At 49.3% G+C, this 25,388-nt stretch overlaps 1 protein-coding gene across 4 annotated transcripts in view; it reads left to right on the plus strand.

Annotated features, from left to right (window-relative positions):
• The window catches only part of ATP13A3 (ATPase 13A3), a 73,231-nt gene that overhangs the window by 6,972 nt on the left and 40,871 nt on the right, over positions 1-25,388 (plus strand). For 2 of the 4 annotated variants that reach the window (XM_074297817.1, XM_074297820.1), the window contains exon 1: positions 4,674-4,830. The exons of 1 other annotated variant lie outside the window; for it this stretch is intronic. The gene's annotated coding sequence lies outside the window, so the exon portion shown is untranslated. Of the gene's footprint in view, positions 1-4,673; positions 4,831-11,233; positions 11,365-25,388 lie in introns of those variants that run through there. One more of the 4 variants, XM_074297818.1, reaches the window with a different exon arrangement.

Below are 25,388 nucleotides of genomic sequence, written 5' to 3' on the forward strand. Positions count from 1 at the left end.
GGATGTGAACTGAAACTGGAAAGCTGTTTTGATTTGCATTTTTATTAGAGATTTGAAACATGTTTTCATGTGGTTGTTAAGTTTTCAGTTTTTCTTTTGAGAATTATATATCCTTTGATCATTTTTCATATCACTTGGCTTCTGATCATGCACATGATTATTTTCCCCTGTATCCTGGCTGTCAATCCATTGAATATCAGATGTTTTCTAAATTTATCTATATCTATTTATTTATTTATTCAATCTCTTTCCTTTTCATTCTAGACATATGAGTTTTGTTTGTGCCAAGGCTTTTCAGCTTTATGTAATCAAATGATTTATTTTGCTTTTATAATTTCCTCTGTTCCTTATGTGGTAAAGAATTAATCTCACAGAGATGAAAAAATATACAATTTGCTTCTCTTCTCATTATTTGATGTTATTGTTTTTATTTGTCAGGTCATATATATTTTGAGTTTATTTGGAATATGTTATAATATAAATTGTTGTTCTAAGCCTACTTCCTTCTTTCAGACTTCTTTCCATTTTCCCAAGAAGTTCTGATCAAATAAAGGGTTCTTTTCTAGGTAAATGTGTGTGTATATGTGTGTGTGTGTGTGTGTGTGTGTTGATTTCTGGGTTATTGGGTTCAATTGTTTCTGATACTGTTTTTTTTTTTTTTCTATTGATCTATTTTTCTTTCTTCCTTTCTTTTTTAAAGTGGTACCACATGTTTTTATAATTGCTGCTTTATAAAATAAGTTGTTATTCCTGTTTCTTTCCTATCATTTTCATTATTTTTCTTGATATTTTATCTAGCTCTGTAAACTATCCTTTCCATAGTATAAATAGTTTAAATAAACAAATTAACTTTGATAGTATTATCATTTTTATCTTTTGGCATGGTCTAGTTATAAGCAATGGATATTGCTCCAGTAACTTAAATGTCTTTATTTAAAGACTATTTTGTAATTGACTATATATAGTGTATATGTGTGTATACATATATATATATATATGTGTGTGTGTGTGTGTGTGTGTGTGTGTGTGTGTGTGTGTTTTTCATATTCTTTGGTAAATTGACTTGTCTCAATTAGTTTGATTCCCTAGGATTTTTAAACTAATCTATTATGTCACCACCAAATAGGAATGATTTTACCTCCTCTTTGCCTATTTTTATGCCATTCATTTCTTTTCCTTGCCCTATTGCTATTGCTAGCATTTCAATAATGAAGAGTGAACAGCCTTGCTTTATTCCTGAATTTATTGAGACACTTTTTAGTGTTTCCCCACTGCATATGTTTGCTTATCTCCCTAGCTATACTTTGCAGATTTAAAAGTACTGATGAAGATTGTTCTTTGTCAAAGGTTTTTTCTGCCTATATTGAGGTAATGTTTTTGGATGCCTTTGTTTTGAATGTGATTGTTGTGTTTATTGTTTTTCCTCTACAGACTCATAATAAATGGTAAGCTGAATTGAGGGAATATGACTGATTTTCCTGGCCTCTCCCAAAGGCTTCCGTGCTTAGCATTTAATAAAAAGACTCATTCTATCTTTGGAAAAAAAAAATCCAAAACCTTTTACTAAGCAATTGTTCATCTTTTTAGTTGATAGTTATAATTTGTATAAACTCATGATAATGCATATTTATTGCACATTGAATATTAAACAATAACTCACATTTTAAAAAGCTTTTTATTTTCAAAACACATGCATGGATAGTTTTCAACATTCACCCTTGCAAACCTTCTGTTCCCATTTTTTTCTCTCTCCCTTCCCTCCCCTCCCCTATAGGGCCAGTGATCCAGTATATGTAACTCAGGGATTTTATGGTTTAGTTCATGAAGGACATAATTCTATGGCCATGCAAATACGATCCCCTCTGCCTCTGTGACCCTGGCAGCTCTCCTCCCTCTCTGAACCTCGGAGGGGGCCATGCTTGTACTGCATGCCCCGGTTGGAAAGAAAGGTGCTTTGTAGCTCTTCGGGTGCCCTAGAAAGGGGAGCTAAGACTCTCTTCATTTTAAAACAACTTAGCTGCGACTTCCTCAGGACCCTGTTGGCTGTGGGGCTGCTACTGCCCTGCCCCGTGCTGCCCCGTAGGACTCAGTTATTTCAGCCTCTTTGAGATTAAGGGATCTGTTTGGGAGCAGGAGGCCATTTTGGTCTTTTTTCTCTCTTTTTGAAGGTTTCTGGAGATAGGCTTAGTCAGAAGAGCCTCAAGGCTCTGGAATTCCCAGGAGGGGGTTGTCTTTCCCCAGAGTGAGTTCTTCTCTTGGTCCCCATGGAAGTGAGGGAAATGTTTCTTCAAAGGATGATTAAAATTTTTTAAAAAACCTTTTTATTTTTAAAACACACGCGTAGTTTTCAGCGTTCACCCTGGCAAAACCTTGTGTTCCAAATTTTTCTCCCCCCCTTCTCCCCACCCCCTCCTCTAGACGCAAGTATTTCAGTATCTATCACACATGTACAATTCTACACACATCCCCACAATTATCTTGCTGCGCAAGGAAAATCAGATCAAAAAGGGAATCTTGAGGAAGAACAAAAAGGGACAAAAGGGCAGTGGCAGCGAGTGGTCAGCGGACCCGCCCCTTTGGGTCCAAGCTTCACACAATCTGAGTCCAAACCGTTCTCGGGCCCATTTTGGGGGATTGCTGAGAGGGGCCAAACTGGCTTGCAGGGGTCACAGTGGGGGTCACGGGGGAGGCGGCGGGGGTGGACTTCTAGGGGGCCCCGAGCGCCTGCGCCCCAGAGGCAGGCCCGTTTCTGGAACAAGAAGAGCTGCAGCAGCGCTCTTCTGTCTCTGGGCAAACTGGACAGAACCGAAGTGACCCCAGGCTGCCCGCAGGCTGCGCGGTGCCGGCCCGCGGGGCACCGTTGGCCGGACGCTCTCCTTCCGGGCCACGCGTAGTCCCCGTGAGTGGATCCTGAGTTCTCCGCTCGGGCGTCCCGAGCCAGGCTGACCCTCCCGGAGCGCCGACACCCCGGCTTCTCCCTGAACCCTCCTGGAGGCGGCCCCAGCAAGGCCGGGACCCGCTCGGGGGCAGCCCAGTTATGGCCGCGGCAGAGCTGGGACCGCGGGGGTCCCTCTTCCGTCGCTGTCCGCGCCAGGCCCGCGGGGAACGCCGTGCCCGGCTCAGCCTGCTGCGGCCCGGAGGGAGGAGCGGCCGGAGCACGGTGCGCTCCTCAGAGCCAGTGCTCCCCGTCCGGCCCGAGCTCCCCAGAGCTTCCTCTTTTTCAAGTTTCCCCGAGACTTCCCGTCCCACAATGAGCTCTGCAACCCGGCGCGGGCCGCCCTACCAACAGTGCTTTGCGCCGGGCCTGTGCAAAACCGCGGCGCTCGAAGAGTCCCTCGGGGACTGGCGCCGGGCGGGGAGCGCGGCCGCCGCACGTCCTCCCCACCGGTGGGGCCGCAGGCCCGCGCACTCGCCGCTCCCCCCGGCGCCCAGCGCCCTCTGACCCTGAATGAACCTGCCTCCGCCATCCTCGGTCGGCGGCCCTGGGCAGGGACGCACGTTTTGCGTGGCGCCAGCTGCCGGCTCGGGCTTCCCTTCTGCACCGCTACTACTTCCCCGGCCAGGCCTCCCCCTCCTCCCGAGAGACCGTCCTCCTCCTCCCCGTGGTCTCCGCCTTAGTCCTCCTGCCCGCAGCGGGGCTTCAGTCCCTGTATTTGCTCCTGGCTTAGAGTGCAGGTTTCTGGAAGCCGGGGCTCTCCCCAGGGCATACAGGTGGTACTTAACACGTGCTGACAACTGACCTAGAGTGGAAGCTGAAAGGGGCAGACTTTGTCTCCCCGAGGCATAGAGCGGGCACTTAACACATTCCGGCTCTCGGCTTAGAGTGTAAGCTTCCGGAAGCCAGGGTTTGTCTCCCCAAGGCATACACTTGGTACTTAACATGTGCTGACAATTGGCTTAGAGTGTAAACTGAAGGGGGGCTGTCTCCCCAAGGCATACAGCAGGCACTAAACCCACGACGCCTCTTGGCTTAGAGGGTGCGCTCCTCGCAAGCACCGGGGGGGCAGGGCCTCCATCTTTGGCGTTTTCTGGCGCCCTCTGCGCTCAGCAGGGGACCGGGCACACAGTAGGCACTTCACAGCGGTCTGCGACCTTCCAGGTCCCAGGCAGCCGCCGGATCTGCGCGGCTCAGGGTAGGCTCCAGGTCGGCCCAGTGCGCATGCCCGTCCCCCGGCCCGGCCCGATCTGACCCCTCGCTACGCGCGCCCGCGTACTCCCCCCTGCATCCCTCCTCGCTCCCTGGGCCGCCAGCTCGCTCCCGGCCCGCCTGCGCGCGCGCCGAGGAGCCGGAGGGGCGGGACCACTAGGGGGAGTAGCTCCAGGCTTAGGTCCCGCCCCTCCAGCGCCTGCCGTTTCCGCTCCCGCCCCCGCGCTTTGCCCTCGGGGGCTCGGGATGAGTCAATCACGTGACCTCACTTCCGGCGCGGGAGTCCCGAGCTCGCGCTCGCGCCCCTCGTTGCCGCCGCCGCCGCCGCCGCGCCGCGTGAGCCGCTCCCCCCCGGACCCCGCGTCGCCTGCGCCCCCGGCCCAGCCGTCGCCGCCCTCGTCCTGCCCGGCCGGGCCGGGCCCGCCGCGGGCCGCTCCTGCGTCGTGAGCCGACTGACCGACGCCCCGACGGCCGGCCGGAGGCCCTGAGGGACGGAGCGCGCGCCCCCGCGGCCCCCGCGCGGCCCCGGAGCCCCCGGCCCAGCGAGCCCGCCCAGGGCCCCGGGGGCGGCGGGGCGGCGGGCCCGGGCCATGGCACTGAGCTGAGCGCGGCGGCGGGAGACGACGAGGGGGAGGAGGACGAGGAGGACGACGCGGAGGGAGAGGAGGAGGAGGAGGAGGCCGGTGAGTGAGGAAGGTCGGGGGCGCGGGACCCCTCCCCCCTCCCACGACAGCGGGCCGGAGGCCGTGGGGGCGCGCCTTTGCCCCGGACGCGCGTGGGGGCGCTCCGTCCCGGACCGGCCTCGGCGGCGGCTCCGCCCTGGGCCAGGGTCGACTTTGACCCTGGGGCCGCCGCGGGCTCTGCTGGGAGCTGGGCCGGGGTCTGAGCGCTGGGGCCGCCTCCACCGGAGCAGGGCGCCCTCCACGCCCCCAAACCCGAGCTCTCCTCGGTCCTGAGCCCCGACCCTCCCCACAGCCCCTGGCCCGGGACCTTCAGCCCCACGTGGGCTGCCCAGGGAGAAAGGGCCGGCTCTCAGCCTGGCCTGGGGGGGTCGTGGGGAGCGCCTGGGCCTGCGGTGGGCCCCTGGGTCACGTGATGAAGCAGGGCCCTTCTCCCCCCACGGGTGGGGGACGCCCGGGTCCCGGACTCGCCCTGTCATCCCCTTGTCACCGGCGGCGCTGCTCTCAGCCCAGGAGCCGGGCGGGGGAGGGGAGGAAACTTTGACTGTTATTGAGATGAGGCGCACTTTCTACCTGGTCCCCCCTTCCGGGGACTTGGGCAGGAGCACCGGGCTCTTTCGGAGGGGCTGCTCCGGCCTGCACGCGGGGCACACTCTGCAGGGCAGCAGCCTGGCTTTGGGCCGATGTTCATTTGTCCAAATCGAGGTGTGGCTCCCGAGGCCCGGGAGCTCCTGGATGCTGTCAGATCGGAGCCGAGTGGGGCAATCCTGGGAGGGGGAGGGGAGGAGGGGGAAGGAGGGGGAGGGAGAGGGAGAGGGAGAGGAGGAGGGAGAGAGGAGGGAGAGAGGAGGGGGAGGGAGAGGAGGAGGGGGAGGGAGAGAGGAGGAGGGAGAGGAGAGAGGAGGGAGAGGAGAAGGGAAAGGAGGAGGGAGAGGAGAGAGAGGAGGGGGAGGGAGAGGGAGAGGAGGAGGGAGAGGAGAGAGGAGGAGGGAGAGGAGAGAGGAGGGAGAGAGGAGGAGGGAGAGGAGGGAGAAAGGAGGAGGGAGAGGAGGGAGAGGAGAGAGGAGAAGGGAAAGGAGGAGGGGGAGGGAGAGAGGAGGGAGAAAGGAGGAGGGAGAGGAGGGAGAGAGGAGGGAGAGGAGGGAGAGAGGAGAGAGAGGAGGGGGAGGGAGAGAGGAGGAGGGAGAGAGGAGGGAGAGGAGAAGGGAAAGGAGGAGAGAGAGGAGGGGGAGGGAGAGGGAGAGGAGGAGGGGGAGGGAGAGGAGAGGAGGGAGAGGAGGAAGAGAGGAGGGAGAGGAGAGAGAGGAGGAGGGAGAGGAGAGAGAGGAGAAGGGAAAGGAGGAGGTAGAGGAGGGAGCGAGGAGGGAGAAAGGAGGAGGGAGAGAGGAAGAGGGAGAGGAGGGAGAGAGGAGGGAGAAAGGAGGAGGGAGAGGAGGGAGAAAGGAGGAGGGAGAAGAGAAGGGAAAGGAGGAGGGAGAGGAGAGAGGAGGAGGGAGAAAGGAGGAGGGAGAGAGAGGGGGAGGAGGGAGAGAGGAGGAGGGAGAGGAGAGAGAGGGGAAGGAGGGAGAGAGGAGGAGGGAGAGGAGAGAGAGGAGAGGAGGAGGGGGAGAGGAGGAGGGAAAGGAGGGAGAGGGAGAGAGGAGGAGGAGGAGAGGAGGGAGAGGAGAAGGCGCTTTCCGGGGCTGCCTTAGAGGGACCTGAAGCCAAATCCTGGTTTTGTGTTTACATCTTAAAGGTCACAGAGCAGAACCGGGACCGGGCTTTTGTGTTCTTGTGTGTTTAAATCCCTTTGTCTTAAAATGTTCAAGATTGTGGGGAATGACCCGCCAGGGAGAGACCTGGGACTAATGTCACTCAGAACTGAGTAGAAAAGCTGAGGGACGAGCGCCTTTTGACTGTTTCTCCCAATTCTGTATAAAGACTCTGACCTTTTGGAGCGAAGAACCGTGCGGACTCACTCTTTTTTTAAGGTTGTAAGTTGAGTGGACGCTGTGGGACTGATGGGAAGAGCTTCAGGAATGACTCGTAAACATTATTTTTCAGTGGGTTCTTACCCTTGAAGAGATTTAAATAAAAACGTTTTATGGACGCGCTTTTTTATATTGAATTCATTTTCAAACAGTTGTCTTCCCAACAAACTTTGAAAAAGAAAAAGCATTTCGGCCAAACACCTGACACTGCCTGTGACTGGCCCGGGCGGCCTCTCCAGGGCGGTTCTGGACCACTCACTCTGACTGTGTGGGTAAAGTCTCCTCCGCACCATTTTCCTCCTTCCGCTTCCAGTGTACACGGAGTGATCCTCGTGGGTAATCGGGGCCCACCGTGAGCCTCCCTTTGTTTCCGGGACTTTGCTCCTGTGGGACCTTTCTTGTAAGTACTTGGAGCCTCTGGGGCCTAGTGCCGGGAGTTCCAGTTAAACTCGGGACAGTTGAGTCAGGGCTCAGCACTGCCCCAGGCGGCCCCAGTTTGCCCTGGGGTAGTGCGGCCTCCACCGAGCCTTGGCCATCTTTGCCAGTTTGCTTTGATTTACATTTCTTCTCTTAGTGAGTTAGAGACCTTTCAAATGGTTGTGAAACAGTTCTTCCTTGGAGAACTTTGTTCCTGGCCTTTGAGGACTGTGCTGACCCCTTTCCATCTTGGATATGTGCGAGCCCTTCGCAGAGGCACTTGATGCTGAAGCCCTTACTGGGATCCTCCCTGCCCAAGCCGCCCTGCTGCGGCCTTTTCCTTCAGGACCCTTTGGCAGTTTTTGATATGTTGTATCACTGCTCAGAGACAGCCTTCTGTCAGAGGCTTTCTGGCCCTTTTATCCCAACTTCCCCATCCTAGTGCCTGTCTCTGGGCTACCTTTTATCTGCTCCTTTTGTGTCCCTGCCTGGGGATTGTTCATATCTTCTCACCTGATAAAACGTGAGTTCCTTCAGGGCAGGGGCTGAGTCTGCTTTAGCTTTGTGTTCCTGGAATTTAGCCTATCTTCCTTAGGGCCAAAGTTTGCAGGCCACAGCTATTACCTGCCTGCTAAAGATATTGTCAGTTTTAGGGTTATCGCTTTCTTCTGATTCTCTTCTGGAGGAAGACAAGAGTCATCTACAATCCAGAACTAGTTTTCAGGCCTGGATGCCCTCCTTCTCCGTGTTTAGTTCACATGAAGGTCTTCTAATTATTAGGTACTTGCTGACTTGATTTGAAGAGATTCACAAGATTCTTGGTAGAATTCTTTTCTCTGATTTCTCTATGATAAGTGGGCCTAGTTAGTTTTTAGGATACCAAATAATCACCTGCTTCCAGTGGAGGGGACAGAAATGTATTTTAGTGAAATCATTCCAGGTAACTCTTTTATCCCCTCTTCTTGAGAAGTAGTGATTTCATCATTTAACCGAACTTTCCTTATTTATTTTTTCATTTATAGCAATGCTGACATTGATGTCTATCACCAGACAAGCCTTAAAATGCCTACTGTGTGCGCGAGTACAAAAGGGAGTGCTCAGTTTCTTCAGGCAATGAATTAAAAGCATTTTGTAAGTTGCTTAAGAAGTGTCTGGTGCCTGTGACACAGAGGCAGCCCCGGCTTTCAAGGAAGCTGAGTGTCTGTACTTTCACGTGGTTCAGTTACTTTGAACAGTGTCACCTTGTTGGTCATTGAAATCCATTTACTAGCCATTAAACATTTATAGACTGTCTGAAAATGCTTTGATTCTGTTGCTCTCTGGACCTTTTGCAATCAGTTTGGAAGAGGAAGGAGAGAAACCCAAGATTGAAGGGCATTGGGTAGATTTTTATGACCACCAGGAAACGGCCCCGCTCACCTGACTTGTAGCTCAGCTAGATTGGCGCTTGACCAGGACCGAAAGTAATCTTTACCGACAGACCCATGCTCCAGGACCCTTTTGATCCATAAGAAGGGCTGGAACTTCTGCTCTGCTGGCATAGCCTTTGAGAAGCCAGGGTCACCTGCCCCATCTGCCAGGAAGAAGCAGGAAGTCTGGCTTGGGAGTGGGGGGAGGAGAGTGAGTGTACTGTTTGTTAAGCTTTGAATGGTTAGTCTTGTGTTGGGTTTTGCTCCTGAACTTCCCTGTCAAATTTTAGTGCATGATGGAGGAGGAGCAGTGTGCCCTTTACCGAGGGCTCAGCACTTTGTGGCTTGCTTCCTTTCCTATCAACTCCTCTGCCCAGGAGCATCCTGCATGTTCCAGGAGAAGCATCTCAGTGTCCTCACATGCCTCTCTCTGCTGGGAGGGTTTAAGTACAGAACAATAAACTCCAAAAGCCTTCCCTTTACGGAGGGCTCGAAACTCCAGCCTTTCCTTCAGTTGTGCTCAGTGCCCTCCTTCCCCTCCTGCTCGCTTTTCAGTTTCCCTTTGTGGGTTGGCCCCTGTTAGGACCCTCTTTGAGGTTGCTTGCATTCCCAGCATATAGAGAGCGATGGATAAATAATTATTAATTGATTGCACAGATCAGTTAATCTTGATTTCTTGCTGTGGAAGGGGAGAAGAAATGCCATCCTTCTGTAGTGTTTCTGTTCCAGAACCTATTAATAGTTTGGGGATGGGGAGGCTCTAGTGTAGCATATTGAACTGTCTTTACTTCCATTTAAAAGTCCTTTCTTGCTACTGCCATGTGATTTTATTGTGATAACTTTTTGCTTAATAGAATGTTGCAGGTAGAAGAGATCTTTAGGCTCATTTAGTCCAAAGATTACTGAGAAAAATGGAACAATAGAGAGGTTTCTCTCTTTTTTCAGAGATAGGGAGGCCATGGTTATGTTTGCAGACAGAAGAGAAGTAGCCCGCAGTCATCTCTGGCAATCTGTTGGAGAAGATCCGATGCAATGGGATCTCTCGTTCAGGAGTAGGATGACCTTTTCATGTGAGTCTGGGGTGAAGGAAGAGATACTGTGGCAAAGGTGTCTGTATGGTGGAAGATGAAGAGGGAGGAAGATTAGGGTTAGCTTGGCAAGTGGCCTCAGTTCCTTGCAGTAAAATAGGAGGCCAGGGTCTCAGCTGAGAGGGTGAGTTTGAGGGAATTCTGGGAGGAGGAATGAACAGGTTTGGATAAGGAAAGCATTGTGGGATTGCCTTGCAGCAAGGGCCTATTTAAAGTTGTGCAGCAGTCAGCCTGGTTTGGATTTTCCTTCAGTTTGTTGTGCAGTACTTGAGCAGGAACAAAAGTGGAAGTGATCTGAGGCTTGGTAGGGCAAGATCACCGCTATGATAAGGAGCAGGGGACTGAAGGCGAGTTCAGCCTCAGTCCACCAAGCAGTGGTGATGAGAAAGGGAAGAGAGAATAGAGGATCGAGGGATTGAAGGATTGGCCATCCTCATGTGGACGGCAGACAGGGATGAGGGTTTCCAGGCAGAGAGAGTGGTAGACTTGTGGATGATGGCAAGATCAATGGTATAATGATCTTTGTGCGGGCCTGAAGTGGGTTAGAGGACTTGGTCATGGTTGGTGGTGAGGTTGGGTGTGCAGGTTGAAGAATGTTACTATGAAGGCAGGAGCTACAGAGTAGCAACAGGCCGAACTGGGCCGCGCGGAAAGAAAGAGGTGTCCTGGCAACATTTTGATCAGGTGGCACATATGGACTGGGGGAAATCTCCTAGGGATTTGGAGCCCTTTGTCAGCTTGTGATACCTCAGAATGTTTGAAGATGCACAAAACATGAAGGATTGCAAAGGAAGCCAATCATATCAAAATACTCTTTTTTTTTTTTTTTTGAGGCTGGGGTTAAGTGACTTGCCCAGGGTCACACAGCTAGGAAGTGTTCAGTGTCTGAGACCAGATTTGAACTCGGGTCCTCCTGACTTCAGGGCTGGTGCTCTATCCACTGCACCACCTAGCTGCCCCTCAAAATACTCTTGAAGATACTAAAACCCCAAGCGAAGACCCTCTGATCTACATAGTCTACATACTCTTATTTTATAGATGTGCCCTTTGAGACCCAAAGGGGTGATGACTTTGCCGAGATTTTACCAATGTATTTCTGGAAAATCTGAGACTTATTTTTTTCAACCCAGTTGTGTGTTTCAGCTCAGACCCATGAGAGCACGCACTTATCGATGCCCAAATTGGGAATCTTACTTTCCTTCTAGTAACCTGATTTCTCAAGCCTCCCACTTCCCCCCTTCCTCCTTCTCCATTTGAAAGGCCAGACTCATAGCCTTGTGCTGAGGTCATTTGTCATTTGATAATCCTGGAAAATTTTGCATATCTTTTTTTCTTTTTTGACTTGAGTGACAAGTTTCTGTTCTTTAATTGGGGACCAGCAGTGTATTGGGTAATAAGTCCGTGGTCTGAAGGGTGGTAGAGACTCACCTTCTGCACTGACATTTAGATAACCATCAGGGTTAGTTACCTTTGGGCAGATGCAGCTGACGTTTATCTTGGCTCTTTGGAGATATGGAAGTGAAATGGGTAAACTGGTTGCAGCTGTGACAGCTTTTTGTGAACAGATGGCCCGCCTGGATAATTCGGAGTGATCTGGATTTTAGGGCTGAGCTGCTGGACTGTCTTGAGGAGAGCCACTGGCCTACTGTTCTAGTGAGTTGAAGTGCTTCTTAAATTCTTTTTCTTTGTTGAATGAAAGATAGAATTACTGAAGGGGAGGCTTTGGGGAAGGCTTGTAGGGGACAAAGACCCGCTTCAGGTCATTGTGGTTAGGAAAGGAGAGGAAGCTTTCCCCCTTTCTTGTTCCCCAAAGCCAGTTCTTTATGAAACTTCGAGTTCAGCAGCATTCTGGATAAAATAAACTTCACTGGGAAGTTTGGGAAGCCACCTCAGCTCCTCTTGAAAATATTGCTTCTCATAAAATGTTCTGAACTCTCAATGAGAACTTGGGGAAATTGGGGATTATCCTCATCCCATAGGACTTTGGATTCGATCTCAGCTCCACACTGAGATTATTTTTGTGAGCTTTTTGAGAGCCAGGATTGTTTTGATTGTATTTCTGTTTCCCGCACTTGATCTCTTACTGGGCCTGGCACAGAGTAGGCATTCCATCTAGTAAATCCTAAATTGGTGACTTAAAGCCATTTTTCCAGTGGGTCCCCAAGAATTTATTAAGTACTTTTTCTGAGCCAGGGGCTACCCAAAAGCCTCAACAGCCCTGGCTTCTGGCCTGAGCTTCAGACTACTATATTCTTTGTGGTTCTTAGGCCTCCGAGAATCCCAGAGAAACCGGACATCCAGTCCACTTTCCCTCATCCCCTCCTGGAGTGGGCCATCTAGCCTCTATCTGGACAGGCTGCCGGCAGTGCTGGGCTGAGTTCTGCGAGCTGGCCAGGGAGTTCCTCCTTGGGACAACAGTGAATCTCCCCACATAGTGGTTTACTTCTTGTTGAGGCAATTGGGGTTACACAGGGTCACGCAGCTCGGAAGTAATGAGTGAGTGAGATCACATTGGAACTCAGGTCCTCCTGACTCCAGGGCTGGTGCTCTATCCTCTGTGACACCCAGCTGCCCCATAGTGGTCTACTTTCAGGGCTCCCATGGAGCCTTTCGGGTATTTGAAAGCAGCCATGGTGACCCTCCTAGAGCTTTCCCCGGGCGTTCTTTGAATTTTCTCACTGCTCTTCCCCTGAGCCACCTTCACTTCTTCACTCCTCAGAGTCTTCCGAAGTTTTTCTGTGCCTTTCCTAACAAATGGCCCAGAGCTGGCTTCAGCTCTGCGGGGCCCTGTTCCGGCCTGCACTTGACCCCGAGGTCTTTTCTGAAAGACACTTTTATTATGAATTAAATGTTTTATTATGCAAAGAACCAGGAAGAGTGAAGTAACCAACTTTTATTGTGTTCAATTAAACAAGGTGGAGACCAAATTAAACTGCGGGATTGTAAGTAGGCGTGGCTTCCCTTGATCCCGGCATTTGTTACCTAGGGCTGTCTTGTATTGCCTCGTTCCTAGTGGCTTAGTCATGTCTTTCCTAACTTCTCTCTTGCATCTGGGAAAGGAAAGGGGAAAGGAACCCACACCTCTCAATGTGCCCAACACTTGTAACCGCAGGAAACAAGTGCTGTTATGATCCCTGTTTTACAGTTGAGGAAACTGAGGCAGACAAGTGACATGATTTGCCCCAGGTCATACAGCTCTTGGGTTCGATTTAGAATTGAGGCCTTTCTGTCTCTGCCCCCTGGCCATTTAAATGCGCCTTATAACTCATCATGAATTTCCATGGCTAGAAGCCAAGGATTGGCCTCCAGCTTCTCTCCTGAAAAGACAGTCTTGTCCTAGAACCTCAGGAACCTCTGCCCGGAAATGGACAGGTAGCCACTAGCACTTGAGGGTGCTCTCTTCCAGTTTGTAAGAAAGTAGACATTTATAATTGACAATGTATATATTTCCTCGCTGATCCACGCTCCCCTTTCACACAGGTTGCTCTTCCCCTTGGGACCCCGCACAATCAGGGCTGTGGTTGTTGCTGTGTCTTATTTCCTTGCTGGTCTGTAGTTCCCTAAGAATTCAGCCACGGACTGACTTAAATTTGTCCCTTCTTTGCCTGTCAGCCTTTTGACTGTGGAAATGCTTTTCCCATACATCTTGAGATGTTTCTCATCTGCGGTAGCCAATATTCCTCGTGCTTCAGGGGTGACCAGGGCAATGCAGCTGTGCCATTGCTGTCCCAACTCAGACCCCGGATGTGGGAAAGCCTTTCCCAGGCTCCCTTGATTCCAGTGCCTTCCCTCCTTCCTCGTTTCCCATTTATCCTATTAAGAGCTTGTTTGCTTTTCTTTACTTTTACTTTTCTCTTAACTCGTTGAGGACTTTGACTGTCTTTGCCCTTTCTTGGTCTCTCTAATTAGTACTTTTGGGTCAGGAACATCATAGGTGCCTAACATGTTTCCGCACTACCTGACACAATGGAACTGGGCTTGTGCAGAAAGAAGGGAGTTGCCATTTGCAGCTTTTGGAGTGGAATGAATAAGCCCCTGGGACAGAGAGGAGAGCCTTGAGAGTTTTTCAGAAGTGCCTAGGCTTTTTGGGGGTCTCTATCTTTTAAACAACTGAGTTAGAGAGTTGCTTATGTAGCCACATCCGCATTTCTTTGGACAATTTCCTTGTTTTCTTATAGAAATTATTCCTCTTGGAGCTTTCAGAATTTAATTTAAACAAGTTTTATTGATACTTTTGGCTTTTAAAACAAACCCCAGTCATTTGCCGGGACCTCTCTCTCCAACCCCTCCAACTCCCTCTGCCTTCCAACAGAGAAAAATAGTTAAGCAAAACCAACTGTCAAAGTGAGCCTAACATTCCACCGCCTTTGCTCCCTTACCTCTGTTGAAAGGAGGAGGTGCATCTCCTCTTTTCTCCAGGGCCAAGCGAGAGAGTATGTGTGAAGTGTGCAGCACGGTGTCTGGCTCGTAGGAGGTGCTCCAGAAATGCTAGCTAGTAGCTGCCTATTAAGTTTAATGTGGTTTTGAAACACCCAGTTGGAAAGACAGTTGGTGATATGGAACTGGAGCTCAGGAGAGAGACTAGGAGTGTGTAGGGGGCTGCCTGTAGTGACCGAGGAGCCATCTGAAAGGGCTGCTAAATTGGGACATGCTGGGAGTGCTGTCAGGCTAGTGTAATTCCACTTCCCTAAGGCAGCATGCCCTTTAGACGAAATAGGAAAAGGTTGGCTGGATTGGTAGTATAGGTAAGTGGATGTGCAGCCGACTGAAAAATCCTGCTCCAAGAACTTTGGTTAGTACGATGACAGCATCTCGAGGGGGGAGCGTTTAGCGATATGTGTGAGAGGGCCGGCTCTGCCCCTTCTCCCTTTACGGTCACGGGCATGATGGCGCACGCCTTTCATGCCAGCTCCGGGGAGGCGGAGGCTGCTGGACGTTTGAGCTTGGGAGTTCTGAGCTTGAGCGTCTGATGTGAGTCTGGCCCCAGTATATAGGGTGAGCGGAGAGCTCGCGGAGCCTGAGCAAGGAGGCAGCGGAGAACCAGGAAAAGTTTCTGAGCAGTGGAGTCCCCAAAACAGCTGTGATCCGGTCATGTGTGTCAGGCTGTTGGGGAGCTGCAGAATCCCAGTGGGAGCTGGAAAAGTTTCCTAATGAGTTAGGGAGAGGTTTTGTTTTTGTTGGTAATCTCCTAAAGAGATCATGGAGGCTCTAGGTGGATGAGGGGTGCTGAAAGGACAGCTGAGTGCGCAAACCACCTCATCTTTGGTTTAGGAGCTGCCTTTGTGCCCCATTTTCGCCTCTGAGTCCCCAGCAGGATGTAGGGAAGAGAGCACTGTGCTTGGAGGTGATACAGATCTGCAGGGGGTTAGTTAAGGAGCTAGAGAGGCGGACAGACCGAGGGAGTCTTTGAGATGAATCTCATCTTTTCCACAGCAGCCGTAGGCTAGTGGATGGGGAGGATGCCTTTGCCAGCTCCTCTGCTCTGGGCAAGATGGAGAGCTGTGGGATGATGGGTAGGTTTGGGTGGATTCGGAGCTGCCTGAATGAGCCGAGCCAAAGGGAGGTGGTAGTTCTGCTGTGCTTGGGAGGAATGGCTCTTGAAGAAGTGGGGAATGTTTAGCTGAGATGAAAGACCTATATGATGTGCTAGATGTCCTCCCGGATTTGAAGGGCTGTCTGGAGGGAGAGAGGTTGCATTAGTTCCACAAGGCAGAGCTGGGACCGGTGGGTGGACACTGCAGCACAGATGAAGGTAGGTTTCAAAACAAGAGGACGGAGCTGTTCTAGAAAGGAGCAGCTGCCTGGGGCCCGAGGTAGCCACCTCTGGCTTATCAGAGGTCCTAAAGCAAAGGTTATTTTTCCTAGTTAGACTGTTGCCCTCTGTGGTCCCTTCCAGCTCTGGAGTCCTGTGGTTCTGTGTTGTTAGTCCTGTAAGTGAGCTGTCCAGAGTCAACGAGTTTGGCATCAGATTGATCGCCTGATGGAGCGCCCCATCGGCCTTGGAGCCCAGGATCGTGGCTTTGTGGGTGGTGTTCCTCAAGAGCAGGGGTTGTCTGACTGGCATCTACTCCCTGGTACATGTAGGCAGTGACATCAAAGAAGTGCTCGTTGACTGATTTATCCATTCCTGGCTTTTTGGCCCTTTCCTAGTAAATAAAGAGGCCCAAGGATGTCAGCAGAGAGATCCAAAAGACCTTAACTTTGAGGGCATCTAGGCACATGGTGAGAATGAGGGATAACGCCACTGGTCACCCAGTTCCCCTGAGGGGAACCCTTCCTGTCCTCTAGGGGGTGAGTGCTGGTACTGGGTGGGATTTGCATCAGCTTTAACCAAGATCTAAAGGGCTAGGTCACTGATTTTGGGCAAATGCAGCATTTTAAATGCTAGGCTTTAGAGTTGGTGAGGATCTTGCAGGTCCTGGAGTGAACTCCCTTTGTGTTGCAGGAGTTGTCCAAGGTCCCTGCGAGGGTGAGGCTCATGTCTGGAGAGGGGGCGCCTTTATTGCCCTTGCAGCTAGGGAGGGCCCTCTCCTAGGCCGGGCTGAGACCGGGCTGGTTCTGCTTGGTGACGATCCCTTACACTGTGGCCTCTTTGTCCCTGTGAACCCTGCCTGGCTTTCCTTGACCTTCCTGGCTCCCAGTTTTCTCATCTGGAAAATAGAACCAGTTCAAAGTTTATGATCCTTCAGTGAGAAAAAAAAAATCGATTGGAATTAGCTCTGCACAGCTCAGGTGCCTTATAATGTAAGATGGGTGTCATGTTGTGATTTGTTGTCATTGTTGTCAATCAGCTTTGCAGAGTTTCTCTCTCCCCACCTCCCTCCCACAGGAGAAGGTTCTAAAGGGACTCTGGACTCCAGAGTCTCACGTGCCAGCCAGCCCCTCCTCCCTCTGCCTGCTCCTTCTCTGGCTCCTTTGCTGGCTCACACTCTGCTTCCTCTATTTTACCAGGCATTACCATTCCCAGGTTACCAGTCAGATCTCCCTGGCCTGCCTTGCAGACCGCTCAGGCTGCCCAATAGCGTCTTACACTGCAGATGTCCAAAACAGCTCAGTAAATTTCCCCCCAACCCTCCTTCCCCCCTCTCTCCATCACTCCTCATCTCTCGTACTTTGGGCAACCGACCTAATAGTCATTCTGGATTCTTCCCTCTCACTCATATTCAGGATGGGGCCGGGCGCTGTTGCCCCTTTCTCTCATCTGATACTGCCCCCACCCGTGCAGACTCCTCACCTCCCACCTGGGCAGTTCCCTTGGCTGCTGATCAGCTTTGGGTTGTGGGGAGGGGTCTTTCTGTCTCCACTCTGCTCTGTCCTGCATTCACTCACCAAAGTGACCCCTCCCCGCTGCTCTCAGTAAGCTTCGGTGGCTCCCTGTTGCCTCCTGGAGCAAATACAAAGGGCTGTTTGGCATTCAAAACCCTTTATAGTCTACTCCCCCCTTTCCTCGCCAGTCTTCTTGCCCCGACTCCCCCCATTCATTCAGGACTGTCCCACAAACGGTCCTCTGGGCATTTTCTTGGGCATCCTCCATCCCTGGAATGTTCTCTCTGCTCTGCCTGCTGCCCTCCGGGGCTCTCCTCCAATCCCCCCTTTTCCAAGCAGCCTCCCCGGCCCCTCGAGTTCTGGGGCCTTCTCTCTGGCCAGCACTTTAGCCTGCACAGAGCTTTGTGCATATTTATGTCGCTCCTTGAGGGCAGGTCTGGCTCCTGCCTCTGGTTGTAGTTACCGCTGGCACTGAGCCCACAAGTGGAGAGCAGACCCAGATTTTATGATCGGTGGCTCCCTGGAATATGCAGCCGCTTGAGGCTCCTGGAAAACCTTCCCAACTTAGCCAGGTCTTTCCTGATCTGGATGGTCCGGATAGCTTGATGGAGCTCTGGCCTGGCGCTCCCCCTGGCGGACGAAAGTGTCCCAGCAGACGCCCGAATTCCCTGCTCCTCTGAATTTCCCCACGGAGGCGCCCACTGGCCCAGAGGCTTCCCCACAGTGGGTGCCTGATCTGCCTCAGTCCCAGGTGGGAGAAGCCCACCTGGTCGAGAAAGGCCGGGCCAGCCTCTCAGCTGGTGGCAGGCAGTCTGACCACTATAAGATCCTGGCGTAATGTAATAGATCAAATGATTAAACTCATCCAGGAAAAATCTGGCTGGTGGAAAGCTGTCATCTAACTCTTGGAATGATGGGATCATTTAATTAACTTTCCTAATTAGAGCTAATTTTATTAGCCATCCCATTGTTCGGCTGCATACAAAAAGTATGTGGCCCAAAGAATTCATGTTACAAATGTAAATACAATGTTAGCTCGGGCTCTGCTGGACACAATGGTCTTCCTCAAGCCTAAACACAGAAACAAAAGCGTGTATTCTGAGACAGCCTCAGATGGGAAGTGATAAAACGGGCATTGACTCAAGCTTTGTTGAGATTTTGCTGGTAGACTTGTAAAATTTCCATGTATTCATGAACTTCTATGACGTCATCCTCATTGTTAGGGGCTTGGGACTGGACACGAGGGTGATGGCGGTTTTGTAGATTAAAAAGCTGTTGTCCAGTTCAGTGAATATTTCCTAAGTGCTTTCTGTGAGAGGTCCCGGGAAGCCAAGGGGAGGCAAAGGAAGAAATGGCTGTCCTTTGCCAGGGAAGAAAGAAAGAAACCAGACTAGAGGCTTTCCACATAGAATCATGCGTGGCGTTTCATACATGGGCTAATTTGTGTCCTTCACATTACTTTTCCTTACCTGTGCTTCCTTCTAACGGAATGTAAGCCCTTGACACCCCGGTCTCTTTCCTCTTTTTTTTTTTTTTTTTTTTTGGGAGGCTGGGGTTAAGTGACTTGCCCAGGGTCACACAGCTAGGAAGTGTTAAGTGTCTGAGACCAGATTTGAACTCGGGTCCTCCTGAATTCAAGGCTGGTGCTTTATCCACTGCGCCACCTAGCTGCCCCTCTCTTTCCTCTTTTATTGGGTCTGCTGTCTGGTGCTTAATAAATGCCTTGGGAGTAATGAATGGATACAAGAGGGAAAGACATCAAGACAGAATAATCTTAGAGGGACACGTATCTTCCCTTTGAGCAGTCCCAGAGATTATCTGGGTGAGCGCAGTGGGCTTCTGTGTGTGCTTTGAAATAGAAGGAAAAATCTGTCAGTAAACTTTTTTTAAGTGCTTACTGTGTGTAAAAAACATTCCCCGGCCTCAAGGAGCTTGCAGTCTAATGGGGAAAACATAAAAAGAGTATTGGCCGGGGGGGAGGGGGGGTGGACTGGTAGGTTACTTGTTGGATGTGGTAGAGAAATCCAGTGGGAGATGAAGAATGGCTCCTCTGCTCCCCTGGCTGGGGGGGAGGGGACTGATGGTGGGGTAGTACCAGTGTCTGTGATCTTGGAGAAGCCGAAGTGCAGCTGGGTCAGAAACTCGCCCCTCCAATGGCGAATGACGGGAAGAAGTCCACTTGACATCAGCCTTCTCCCTGACATGCCCCAGCAGCCCCTGCCTAGGCCTTAAGTTGGAGGCTTCTTTGGAGGCTCTGGGCTTGTCTGAGGTTTCCACGAGCACTTCCCCCACCTTTCTTCTCACCCTGAAACCACAAAGACAAAGGTGCTCCCCAAAGGCAGTGGGAGCTCATCTTTCTCTGCTTGTGGTCGTGATCCCCAACTGACGAAGCGTCCGCCAGCCCCATCTGCTAGCCCCGTCCTTCCCTAAAGGCCTTTTTTGAGCTGGACTTTTCCCGTCTAAATGGCTCGCGTGCACTTAGAGCCGTGGAAAGTGAACGCCAGGGCTCGTTTTCTTCCCCTGCCCGGATTTTGTCTGGCATTAACAAGATTCTACTTGAGATCTCAATGCTGTGGTAAGGGAGTGCCAGCCACACAGTTGGGCCATAGTTGGGGCCCTTGGTTCTCTGGGAGGGATGTTCTCTTAAGGGCTAGCAAGCTTCCGTAGCTTTGCTCGTGTGCAGTGCTTCTTAGCCTGAAAATTTTAAAGGCTCTAGTTTGGAGTCTAGCAAATACCTCCATTAGGCAGAAATTGTCTTTGGGAAGTCGAATGGGATTTGCATGGAGTTGCCCGATTCTGAATGTGTGTCCTTAAGTTGTTCTCCATATTGTCTTCGTTGTGAGGGTGGCAGGAACAGGGCTTGCTTTTCTTACGATTCCCAGTGCACAGCCCCGTGTAAATAAATGCTTGTGAACTGACTGACCAGGCCATAGCTTAAGTTTTGCTTATCATATTTAAAGACCAGGGGCAGACACTTATTAGCTGATGGCTTTGGCCCAGCTACTTCTTCATAGATCTCAGTTTTCCAGTATGTAAAATGGGGCAGAAATATATTTGTGACCTATTCCAGTCATTTAACTATTATGCCTCAATTTCCTCACCTGTAAACTGAGCTGGAGAAAGCCATGGCAAACCAGCCCAGTATCTTTGGCAAGAAAACCCTAAGTGGGTCATAAATGTTTAGACATGATAGAATGACAACAATTGCAGAGAAGTTTTTCACTTTAAAGTTTGCAAAGAGTAATGGAAAAAGAAAAGCAATGGCTCCGGCCAGGGTGGAGAGTTTTCTGTTTGGGGATGTCACAAATGCAGACTGCTGAGGACAGACTTTCTAGCGAATTCAGGAAGGCTTTTAAAAGAATCTTTGTTGATTACAGTGGAAATGAAGGCAAAGCTGGCCAGAAGTGCTCCCCATGCAGATGAAGTTGCAGACCGTCGGAATAGCTGTGTGGCTTTCCCTGGCTAGGATTACCAACTTCCGCCAGACACGGGCCTCCTGATGCCTCAGCCATGGCTGGTTGGGATCGTGACTCTTGAACGCCATGTGAACAGAACAAGATTCAGCTTGGGGAACTTGAAAGCTGAAAACAAATTTTAAAAGAATTCCGTTTTATTGATGCCCTTTGCTTTTATACTGTGGCTGTTCAAATACTTTTCGTTCCCCCTTGAATCTTCCTTTGTAACAAAGAAACATAATTAAACAAGGAGCCGATGCAGGGTCTTGCATCTCTGAAATGAGGGAGAAAGTTTGTTTCCTTCTCGCTCTTCTAGGATCTTTGTTGGTTTTCAGGTACTCAGAAGTTTCTTATTTTTCCTTTACATTGTTTGTTGTCACTGTGTTGCATTAGCCTGTAGCAATCTTCCTCTGTTTCCCTGAAGTTCCTGGTGGTTCTTGGGGAGCTTACATTCTCCATTCACAGCTAAATATGAAGTGCATAGTTTGGGAAACACTAAGAGCTAGGGATCAGGAAAGGGAGTCTGGAAGGGGAGCTGGGGCTTCCAAGAGAGGCAGATGGACAACATGCCGGGCCCAAGGGCAACTTACACAAAGATCTGGAAGGTTTTCTATGAAGAACAGATCTTGGGTTGGTTGGCTAGAGTGCTCTATGTGAAGCAAAGTAATAGTGAACCCCTTTGGAAGGGCACACTTAAAGCCATTTGGGAAGAGAGGTGAACATGGCCATGGGATGATCAGGATGGACGAGAACACAGGGAGTTAAGGGCTGGTAGGCCTTGAGGCCATCTGCACGTGAGAGCTCTAGGGGACAAATGAGAATTGGCTGCTTGAGGGTCCGGCAGAGGAGAGCCCGGGCTAGGGCAGAACAGAGCCTCCCAAAAGATGGTGGTCAGCAGTCAGAGAAATGAGCAGGCCATAGAATTTAGCCACAATGAGGTCATTGATAAACTCAAGAGAGAGCTCACCATTGAAGATGGGAGGTTAGAGGGCAAACCCTGGGGTATAGAGTTAGGAAATGAGGAGACCTTTGGTATGGTCCAGTTAAAGTTTCCGAAGGGGGGAGATTTGGGACAGCTTTGTAGGCATCTGCGAAAGAACCAGGGGCTGGGTAGACTGAAATTGAGGGAAAGGGAGATTCTGGGAAGAGGGCACAGGTCCGAGGTTTGTCTTTGGCAAAGGAGAAAGATTACTTGTAGACTAACCTAGAAGAGGAGAGAAAGGGAATGGGTGTTGATGCTGAGAATAGGGGTGGTTTTGATGTAGAGTAAGGCTTTTTTTCTCCCAGGAACTGGTGAAATAACCCCTCCAGTAAGTGTGGAGACAGCAACCCTCAGCCTAACAATAGAAGGTGTGTGCACACATGGGAAGTCATAGATCCTTGAAGGAAACACAGTCTTGCCAGTTAGCTATTTAGAAAACTCAAATCTGGGAAAGGAAAGCTGTTTAGGTTTTACAGAAACACCAATTAAAACAAACATTCCCATATATGTCATGGACTAGAAGACAGAATTTTATATAGAAGGAATCTTCAGTATTGGAGCTCTTTCTTTTTCCTTTTTGATTTTCATTTCCCCTCCTAAGGGTTGGAAATATTTTTTGATAGGGCGATACTAAGCTTTAACTATACTCATATTTCTTTTGACAATTGTTTGTTTGTTCATATCGTTTGACTACCTTTCTGTCTTGTATGTATCTCGTTTATATATCTTGGACACCAAATCCTTATCCGAGAAATTTGACTCTTTCCCTTTTCTTTGGTGCATTAATGCAGTGTATACAGAAAGTTATGGGTAACCAGTTATCTATTTTGACTTTTGCACTTGCCTTTGTTGCTTGTTTAAGAATCTGTGCCCTGCCTGTATCTGTGAGAGGCATTTTGTCTGTCTATATCTTTTTAATAATTTGATCTTAAATAGTAAAGACATACCCATTTAGAGTGGATTGTGGAGTGTGGTGTATGGCCTTGGTCTAAGCCTCATTTCTGCCATATTGCTTTCTAATTTTTCCAACTGTTTTTTCAAATAGGGAGGGAGCTTGCTCTACTTAAGTGTATTATGCCATACAAACTTTAAAGTATTATATGAGTGATAGCTGTGATTTCCTTTTGGGGTCTGTGTGTGTTTTAGCACCAGCCTAGGCCTGCCAATGGATGCCTCACTTCTTTGAAGCTGGCTGGTGGTGTAGTGGATGTAAGGCTGGACCTGAAATTAGGAAGTCCTGAGTTCAAATTTTGCTTCACTTTCTTAGCCATATCACCTTTTGCATGTAACCCTCTATTTGCTTCAGTTTTCTCAATTGTACAATAAGGATAATAGTAGTCTGTATTTCCTAGACTGTTGTGGGGGTGAAATTTTGTGAAAATTGCTTAGCAGTCAGTGTCTGGCACATGGTAGGTGCTCTAGAAAAGTTTATTCTCTTCCTTTCCCTTCTCCACCATTCCTTTCTCACCATCTCAATTGAAAGAAAATAAAAACAAAATCCTTTTTAACAAATGTGCATGAGCAAGGAAAGTTCCCCCATTGATCACATTCAAAACTGTCCCAGTTCTATGCTTTATGTTAGGTAGCTGGTGTGTGTCTTTATCTCAGCTGTAGACACCCCCCCCCCCCCCCCCATAATCTTGCTTTTACTCTGTCATCCTGGCTCCACCTTCCTTTGGACTCCATCTTTTTTTTTTTTTTTTTTTTTGCCCTGAGGCTGGGGTTAAGTGACTTGCCCAGGGTCACACAGCTAGGAAGTGACTCCATCTTCTTAAACTGTGAGTCAAGGTATGGGTCATAGGGTATGGGGGTTGAGAAATCATTGTTTCTTATCAGTAAATGTTGGATTTTTCTACCTATTTTGTATGCCTGGGGTCATGTAAGAATTTCTTGGGGTGAAAAGGGCTTGCAAGACAAATTTGAAGAAGCCATGCTCTAGAGTGTGCACACAATGAGGTATGCAGGTGAGTGACTTTATCCTGTGCTTTTCCCCAATAATGGACTGAGCCATGGGCTGTAATGGAAAAGGGATTGGATCTGGGCTTCCAGGCCCTTTGGTGCTACTTGGGCTTTGTGGCAAACAACATAATCTCTTGGCTTTGATTTACTCAGCTGCAAAGTGGGCGTTGGAGGGAATCTGATGGCCCTGAAGGTCGTGTCCCAGTCTAGTGCTCTCATCTGGGGATTTCTGCTTTGCCTAGAATTTGATGTGGAATATGAAATGCTTTAAAGGGATGTGAAGGTGCGGTAGAAGGAGACTTGGGGAGCAGATTCGTATGGGACATTTCCCTGCCATTTCTTGGGGGGTACAAGACCTGCCTGGCTCCCTAGGAGATGAAAAGTGCTCCAGAGCATTGTGTTGTTGAGATGTGCACCCTCCTTTCTCTCCTTTTTCCCTCTCTCCCTCCCTTCCTTTCCCTTCTTTCCTCCTTTCCTTGTTCCCTCTTTTCTTTCTTTCTCCAACTATAATATCCATGATGTATGTGCCTCTTTATACACACGCATATATACATGAAGTAATTTTTGAAAACCATCTGCCCAAAAACCCTTCATTTCTTGTAACTGATTGTTTTCCTTTAATAAATTGCCTAGAATCCTTACCAATGCAAATCCTTCTTTTCTGTCTTAGAATACAGTATGACAGTAGCCCTAGCAGACAGAGCAGGTTAGAGTCCATGTCGAGCAGATTGTGCCATGCACAGGTGGAGCCTGGAAGTTCTTTCTGACAAAAACTTGATTGTACCAGAGCGGGAGTGAGATTCTGCTGGCTCAGCTCCCAGGCTGGAGCCCATGTTACCATTTATTTAGTAGTTTGCATATTAAGGGAGAAAAAATGTCAGTGAGCCATCCTTGGTAAAATTCAGGATCCTTTCCATTTGGGATGAACATTCTTGTATTGTTTTTTGCTGGGGCTATAGAATAGCCGACAGTCTTTCACTGTAAATACTAGGAAGGGTTTGGTCAGAAGCATAATATCCTATAAGCTGCTTGCCATGTAGATAACATCCAGGGTCAGGCTTGCCGGGTCGGGTTGGGACCCCAGTGAACTGAGCGGGGCTTATTTGAATAGACTCTGTCCTGGACAGCTGGCAGTGGCTGCAGGCACAGCCTCGGAGAGTCCAGTGGACATTTTCAATTGTTCGAAAATAAAGAAGTGCCAGATTTCTTTGATATTTTAATCTTTTGATAAGGAGTTTTGGGAAAGCCTTTGGAGACTTTTTTTCTTTTTGGAAGGTGGGAGGGGGGGAAGATTTTGTATAAAACAGTTGAGGCAGCAGCAGCAGCAGCACTGGCCTCGGCTTTATTTTCAGCTGCCTTTTGAAAGCATCTGATACCCCAGCGTTGGGGAGGACTGACTAGCAGGTGCTACTGGTAAGAACATTTGCTTTATTCTCCAGTTTGTGATTTGAAAATTGAATTTAAAAAAGAAAGAAAATGGAATTCACTTTTAAAAAAGGAACCAAGTTGTATCTGTCAGTTGATGTGTTTGAATTGGAATGCTGATTCTTGAAAGGACATTTGTCCTAACAAGTTAATATTGTAAGGCTCTGTTGGTATTTGATTTTGTGTGCATGTGGGTGAGAGAGACATCTTTAGTATGTTTAATCATGTGGACTTTGGTTTTATTTGTTTCATTTTATATGGGTGATGACATCTCAAGTTCAACAAGTGTCTCTGGTGGACATTTGGGCACTTTCTGTTGTCATGGATCTTTTACAAAGAGGGGTCTTTCAGTAGACAATCACCTTCATTCTCTGACTGCTCATTTTCTTGACTTGATTCATCCTATTTTCCTCTGGAAGATGAATTTTACCCGTCCTTCCTCTAATTTACTATGGCAGAGTATTTCTATCTGACTTAAAATATTCATAATTTGAGAAATTCTATTTGATTTGGGTTTAGCTTTTCAAAATTATTTTTGGAAAACAAACCCAAATATCCTATATGAAGAAAGATTTAGCCACTTGATAGGC

Source organism: Sminthopsis crassicaudata, chromosome 3 (assembly GCF_048593235.1).
Source record: "Sminthopsis crassicaudata isolate SCR6 chromosome 3, ASM4859323v1, whole genome shotgun sequence".
NCBI lineage: Eukaryota > Metazoa > Chordata > Mammalia > Dasyuromorphia > Dasyuridae > Sminthopsis > Sminthopsis crassicaudata.